General features: G+C 38.7%; 1 long non-coding RNA gene across 2 annotated transcripts in view; it reads left to right on the forward strand.

The window, feature by feature from the left end:
* The first annotated feature begins 6 nt into the window (after nt 1-6).
* The window catches only part of LOC107184756, a 26,124-nt gene continuing 18,909 nt past the window's right edge, over nt 7-7,221 (forward strand). For both annotated transcript variants that reach the window (XR_001515658.1, XR_001515659.1), the window contains exon 1: nt 7-282. This is a non-coding gene — a long non-coding RNA (uncharacterized LOC107184756). The remainder of the gene's footprint in view (nt 283-7,221) is intronic.

A 7,221-nucleotide genomic window follows, 5' to 3' on the forward strand; every position in this document is an offset into this window, starting at 1 on the left:
GGAAGCCTCCTTCGTCGGTCAGTGCAGTCAGGGTCAGTGGGAAAATAACTCAGAGCAAAACCCTGAGCGGGAGTTTTGCCCCCGGGCCAGCGGGAAGCCGGTCCTGTTATTTTAAGTAGCGACTTGCAGGGATGCTGTGAAAAATGGTGTCAGGAAACTTCTCCTAAGTCCGCATCACTGAAGCCAGTGTGATTTGGACCTTTGAGGGAGTGATTTCGACCTTTGAGGGAGTGATTTCAAAAGGTTAGATGTTTGTTTCCGTGATTTAATGTTCAAAATAAGGTATGTTTTACCTTTCTCCATTTTCATCTTTGTTCTTGCTTTTTTTAAAAAGTAAAAAAAAAAAAAAATTTTAATCCCTTTCCCAATTGTGGCCTCTTGAAAGGTAAATTAACTGTGGCTCCCTCAGTTCTGTAGCTACCTAGCAAATTGAGGAATATATATATATATACACATTTTTAAATATTTTAACGTGTTAAGGACAAGATTCATCCATAAGCCCCTATGCTTTTATAGACCCTTCTCATGTAGACCCCCTTAATTTCCAAATCTCAGTAATGAAAGTTGTACTGGACCAGTACTGTACAAAATAAATATCATGTGAGCCAACTAGCTTCAAATTTTCTATTAGCCACATCAAAAATTTATAAAAAGGAAAAAGGAAACAGGTGAAATTGATACATCTTATTTAACCTAACATATCCAAAATATTATCATTTCAACATGTAATCAATATAAAAACATGAATCATATTTTTCCTGTACGGAGGCTTTGAAATCCAGTGTGCATTGCATCTCAATGCTGACGAGCCACATTCTGGATGCCCAGTAGCCCCATGTGACTAGTGGCTGTTGCATTAGACAGCACAGTCTTGGACACTGGGCTTGCCCTCCTACCCTCTACATCCTACATAGCTTTTAAGACAGACTGAAAGTCTGCAATCCTTTCAAACTAATGTGTGAGAGGGGGCCTTTTTCACATGGGTGCATATCTGTGATCACTTCTGGGTCCTAGAAATAGTAATAGATTAGTCATCTACTTAGCTAAAAATGGAATAATAATGTAGAGAGTGCTTAGTAAACACTTTTTATGTATTAATTGATTTACTCCTTTCAACAACTGTGTTAGGTTGATAGCATTATCCCCATTTTACAGATGAGAAAACAGGCACACAGAGATTCAGTGACTTACCCAAGGTCATAGCTAATACATGGTAGAGCTGGCATTAGAACCCAGTCTGTCTGCCTGCCTACCTGTCTCTCTCTCTCTCTCTCTCTCTCTCTCTCTATCTATCTATCTATCTATCTATCTATCTATCTATCTCTATCTCTCTCTCTCTCTCTCATCTCCTAGAAAATTTTGCAGCAATTTCCCTATTTTTCTAAGTCTCCCATTTTTTTTTATTATTAGTTAAGGTATTACAAATGTGTTCTCATCCCTCCCATTAACCCCCAACCTCCCCCCCCACACACACACACTCATGCTCCCATCCCCCTGTTGTCCATGTCCATTGGTAAGTCTCCCATTTTGATTTATTCTAATATATCTGTATCTCAGCTTCTTAAAAAGTTATTTTCATTATGCAAGAACCCATAAGGCTCTCTTTGGTCAATTAAAGAAAATTCAGCTTATAACCATTTAAGGCTGTCTGTGAACTGTCCTTACCATTTTCTCAGACTTGTTTCTTCCTATCCTTTAATATATATTCTCCAGTCTTAACAAGCTAACCTGTTTACTATTTGGCCCTTACAGCTGGCTTATTCTCTCTTCCCTACTATGTTCATGCATTACTGCTGGACAGACCTCTTGCTCCTCCCTTCCTTAAAAACTCACCTTTTCCAAAGTCCTCATTGACTAATTCCATCCAGCTCTAACCCACTTAGTCATATGGGGCTCCTGGGCATCCAAAATGTGGCTAGTCAGAATTGAGATGCGTTGTCAACGTAAAATGCACACTGGATTTCAAAGCCTTAGTACAGAAAAAATATCATCAGCTCCCAAGTACGGGCTTTTGCTGACTTATGTAAATGTGTTCTGTAATTATATTTTAAATTTGTTTTTATATGTATATCTTTTCAAAATGTACTACTAGCAAGAGCTTGACTTCTAATTATTTTTGTAACTGTCAGTACTCAGCCTTTCACAAAGAACAACTCAGTTGTTATTGACCCAACTAACCACTTGACCAAGAGAGAGTATTTTAGCCAGCCGGTAGCCTTTCCTTTATATACAAGATGTGTGCCTCACAAGAAAGCACAGTGCCTTACTATGTGAACCTAAGACTAGAGGCCACCATCTTTTATTAAAAAAACCACACAACAACACAGAAAATGATTTTTAAAACAAAACCAAAACAAACAAAAAAATAGTAGGGCCATAGGCTTCATTGCAGCAGTGCTTGTGACCCTATTGAGGAAAAGTGGGGGCCGGGGGGACTTAATTGTCCCAATCTCTAGTCCATGACTCAGAAGGTCCTAATGCAGCAAGTCAAGGGTAAACCCAGACTTACTACCTACAACTTGATATAGGCAGTGGTCAGCAAACTGCGGCTCGCGAGCCACATGCGGCTCTTTGGCCCCTTGAGTGTGGCTCTTCCTAAGCCTTAGGAGGACCCTAATTAAGTTAATAACAATGTACCTACCTATATAGTTTAAGTTTAAAAAATTTGACTCTCAAAAGAAGTTTAAATCGTTGTACTGTTGATATTTGGCTCTGTTGACTAATGAGTTTGCCGACCACTGATATAGAGGAATTGAAGGCTGCATGTAGTTCCTATAATAATATATTGTTTAAAAGACTAGCTGACAACCTCACATATGGTCAAGGCAGGCTTATCTGGAATAACTGAAATGAAGGACATATGTACTTTTGGAAATTCATTTCCCTTGGACAGGGGAGGGGGGTTGGAGAACTGGGTGGAAAAGGTGAAAGGATTAAGAAGTACAAATAGGTAGATACAAAATAGTGATGGGGATGTAAAGTACTGCATAGGGAACATAGTCAATAATATTGTAATAACTGTATACGGTGCCAGGTGAGTGCGGAAATATCAGGGAAAACACTTTGTAACGTATGTGATTGCATAACCACTATGCTATACACCTGAGACTAATATAAAATAATATTGACTATCAACTATAATTGAACCCCCTCCCCCCAAAAAAGAATGAGAGTTGAACATGTTCTATACTTAGATTGTGGTGGTTGTTGCATAGCTCTGTGAATTTGCCCCAAACCATTACATGTGTGAATTTTATGGTATATGAATTATATTTCAATAACTATGTTTCAAATATAAAATAAAATTATGGTGGATACCCGATAGTATAATATGATAATATTAGGTCCAATAAACAGCCTTTGATTTAAAAAAAAATTCATTTCCCTCCATGGTATTTCAGAAGGAGTGGGGAAATCAATAATGTGTCAAAAAGTTGTAAGTCCTACCAATAACAGATTTCTAGGCATCTCTATTTAGAAGCCTTTGAAAATCTGCAAATGAAAAACCTATGCAAGTTGTATACTTTAATAAAGAGTTAAAAAAGGAAAAAAGGAATCAAGATAATCCTCATTACAAGAACTTTTTGTCTTTAGCTTTCAGGCACTACTCTGAGAGTCTGATCTCATAGTTTGAATATTATCAGTGACTTGTCTATGACTTAGATCAAATCTTAGTAATTTCTCTGCTTCTGTTTCCCCATTGGTAAAGCAAGTAAGGTGCATAATGCTATTTTTTTTTTTACAAGAAACGTATTATTTTACCTGTGGTTTGGGGGCTTCTCATAAAAAACTATAATGTTCTCAATATTAGAGTGGTCTTCATAGCAAGCTGTAGGTAGTGAGTTGGTGTAAAGGATATATACTGGAAAAGCAAATGTAAATCATTGAAAGGAATGTTTCAAAGCAAAGAGACTATAAAGGAGTTGGGTTAGGAAGCCAAAATATTCGGGCAAGCCCTGGCCAGTTGCTCAGTTGGTTAAGAGTATCGTCCTGATACACCAAGGTTTTGGGTTCAGTCTCCGGTCAGTGCACATACAAGAATAAACCAATGAATGCATAAATAAGTCGAACAACAAATAGATGTTTCTCTCTCTCTCTCCTCTCTCAAATCAATAAAATATATCTATATATATTCAGGCATTGAAAGGGGAAAAGAAAGATGTGGAAGAGTTTGGAAAACTGTTATAAAACCCATCACATTAGATAAAAAATAAAACATTGCTGTTACTACTTAGCCTCCCTGACTTAGAAAGTGTGGCCTTCAATGTCAATGTCAAGCGTGGAAATTAAAACTATAATTCCACTAATATGAATCTTACATGCGGAAGATGGTAAAGAGGTTCCAAAAACCAGGAACACAAAAAGTTGGAGAGCAATCCATAGGAAGCTGATGCCACAAGATCCCGACCTTCTGTCTCCTTCTCTGTAACTTTAAATGGCTGTTGGGATGACCGTTGGAAATGTGGAGAGTAGATAGAATGTTGCCTACCTATCCTGTGTTCTTCATGAAAGGGAAGTAGATTAATTCCATATGCTTTAGCCCTGGCTGGTGTGGTTCAGTTGGTTGGACATGTCCTGTGTACTGAAGGGTTGCCTGTTTATTCCAAGTCAAGGCAGCTAGCTGCCCGGGTTTTGGGCTTGATCATGCAGGAGGCAGCGGATCATGTTATGCTCTCACATCCATGTTTCTCTCTCTCTCTCTCTCTCCCTCTTCCTTCCTCTCTCTAAAAAATAATTTAAAAATCTTTAATAAGTAGGTAAATAAATGAATAAAATGTATCCTATACAGATGAATAGCAGCTATATATGATATAGCAGGTGATACGTGTGTGTATATATCTGTATGCATAGACATATATAGTTGAAGTTGGCAATATGGCATATACATCCAAATATGGCCAAAGAAAGGATCTCAGAGTTGGAAGAGTTTTATTTCTTTTGGTATCTTTCCATCAGGAAGTTGAAAAGTCATACGTTTCCACCTGTCTTACTTCCTTTCTGGCCCCTTCGCCCCTCCCTTTTTATTTCAGTACTTCTGCTTCCTTTTTCACAACCACTACCCCGAGATTATTTACCAACCCCAAATGACTGGCAACTCCATGACTAAAGCCAGGCCCTTTGCTGGTGATCTTTAAATTAAGATGAACCTGCCGAAACCGGTTTGGCTCAGTGGATAGAGCGTCGGCCTGCGGACTGAAAGGTCCCAGGTTCGATTCCGGTCAAGGGCATGTGCCTGGGTTGCGGGCACATCCCCAGTGGGAGATGTGCAGGAGGCAGCTGATCGATGTTTCTAACTCTCTATCTCTGTCCCTTCCTCTCTGTAAAAAAATCAATAAAATATATTTTAAAAATAAATAAATAAATAAATAAATTAAGATGAACCTGTTTGGCTCTGCCCTCTTAAGAAGGGTTAGTCACTAGAATCTTGTAGAAAGTGAGTTCGGGAGCAAAGCCAACACCCCCTTGCTGCAGGCAAGAATGCATATGTCTGTGTCTGATGCGTGGGTCTCTGGAATGCTGCTACATTTCTTGTGGAATCCCAAGTTTTTAAAGGTTACAGTGTTTGGGAGCTAGCATGCTGGAATTGACTTAGCACTGATGTTGCCTTGACTTCAAATCCAAAAAAATAAATAAGTGAGGGCTCAGGCTGAACCAGACCAGTAGAGTAGGCAAGAGGATTAGAAATCTTAGAAGCTTGCCAACAGTCAGGTGGCCTCAGTTTCTCCACCCTTGGCTCTATTTCTGTTTGCTTTTGAAATTCCTGACAGCAAGAATTTACATCAGAATTAGTTCTCACTCAATTAAGCCTAGCAAAGAGAATAGTTTTTAACCTCTGGCCAACCCTAGGTTAAGGGTGGGGTGCAGAAAAGAGACCTAAGACATTAAGGCCTGCCAACTTGGTCAAATCACGTCGTACAGGTTGTGATTTTTCTTTTTTAATACAGGGTGTGATTTTATGAGAGCAATTTGCGTTGGAGTTTTAGCCACATATCTTAAATAACAGAGGATGAAAATCTTCCACTTCCAGCTTCCCTGATTTGCATATGAATCAAGATTAATAAACATTTAAAAAGTGTAGGAGAAGCTATAAAATTGGCTTATGGCCTGCTTATGCACAGGACTGAGCCAAAAGTCATCTTGTCCCCAATAAACTAATAATACTGTAGCTGAAGAGAAACTTAAGGTAAGCATTTTCAGATATTCTGCATTTTCTAGGGAATAGTCTCCAGTATGGAGGCTAGCCTTTGGGATCTGGTGACTTGAAAAACAACACTACCTAGATGGTAACATCTCTGTATTGTGAACTGACTCAAGAAGAAGCCAGAGACAGAAGGCAATTCAAACTGCTTATATTCTTTAGTCCTGGGAAGCTGTACCCTCAGATTTCTAGATATGGTCTATTTTAGTTCAAAGTGCGATCACACTGTATAAAATATACATTCACTGAGAATGAGACATAGCACAGTTACCCTAGGGACCTGACATCAGGAATTAGGGCAGGCCAAAAAAAAAAAAAAAAAAAAAGAGACAAAACTCTTTAGGCAAACAGGCACAATTCAAACATTCAAGAGGGATTTATGTTTTTCTTGCCCCAGACATACAGTAACTATGATGTGGGAGCCACAGTTTTAGGAATTCTATATCAGGAAACATCTATGTACTTTTGTCAAAGTGATTCTCAATGTAAAAGGATATCAATACGTGGAATGGAAGGTGACAGAATCAAAGGAATTAAAGAGGAGAGGAAAAAGTCACTATTTTACAGAAAGTGTTATTCTTACTGTCTGATGGAGTAAATCACTCTTTTTTAAAATATATTTTTATTGATTTCAGAGAGGAATGGAGAGGGAAAGATGGAAACATCAATGATGAGAGGGAAAGAGAGACATATCAATGATGAGAGAGAACCATCGATCGGCTGCCTCCTACACGGCCCACACTGGGGACTGACCCTGCAACCCAGGCATGTGTCCTTGACCAGAATCGAACCCGGGACCCTTCAGTCTGCAGGCTGACGTTCTTTCCACTGAGCCAAACTGGCTAGGGCAGTAATTTCTTTTAAGGCCTTTGTTTTCCATAACTTTCTCCCCACTTCCTGGTGAAGGGACAGAGAAGTCCAATATGCCATATTACAAATACTAGGATTCAAACTTAAATTTTAAGGGTAGGCATAATAAGTGAAAATGAGTTCCTTTTTGCTTTGTTCTTTTTTTAATTTAA

The sequence above is a fragment of the Myotis davidii genome, unplaced genomic scaffold, assembly GCF_000327345.1.
Source record: "Myotis davidii unplaced genomic scaffold, ASM32734v1 scaffold327, whole genome shotgun sequence".
NCBI classification, from domain to species: Eukaryota; Metazoa; Chordata; class Mammalia; order Chiroptera; family Vespertilionidae; genus Myotis; species Myotis davidii.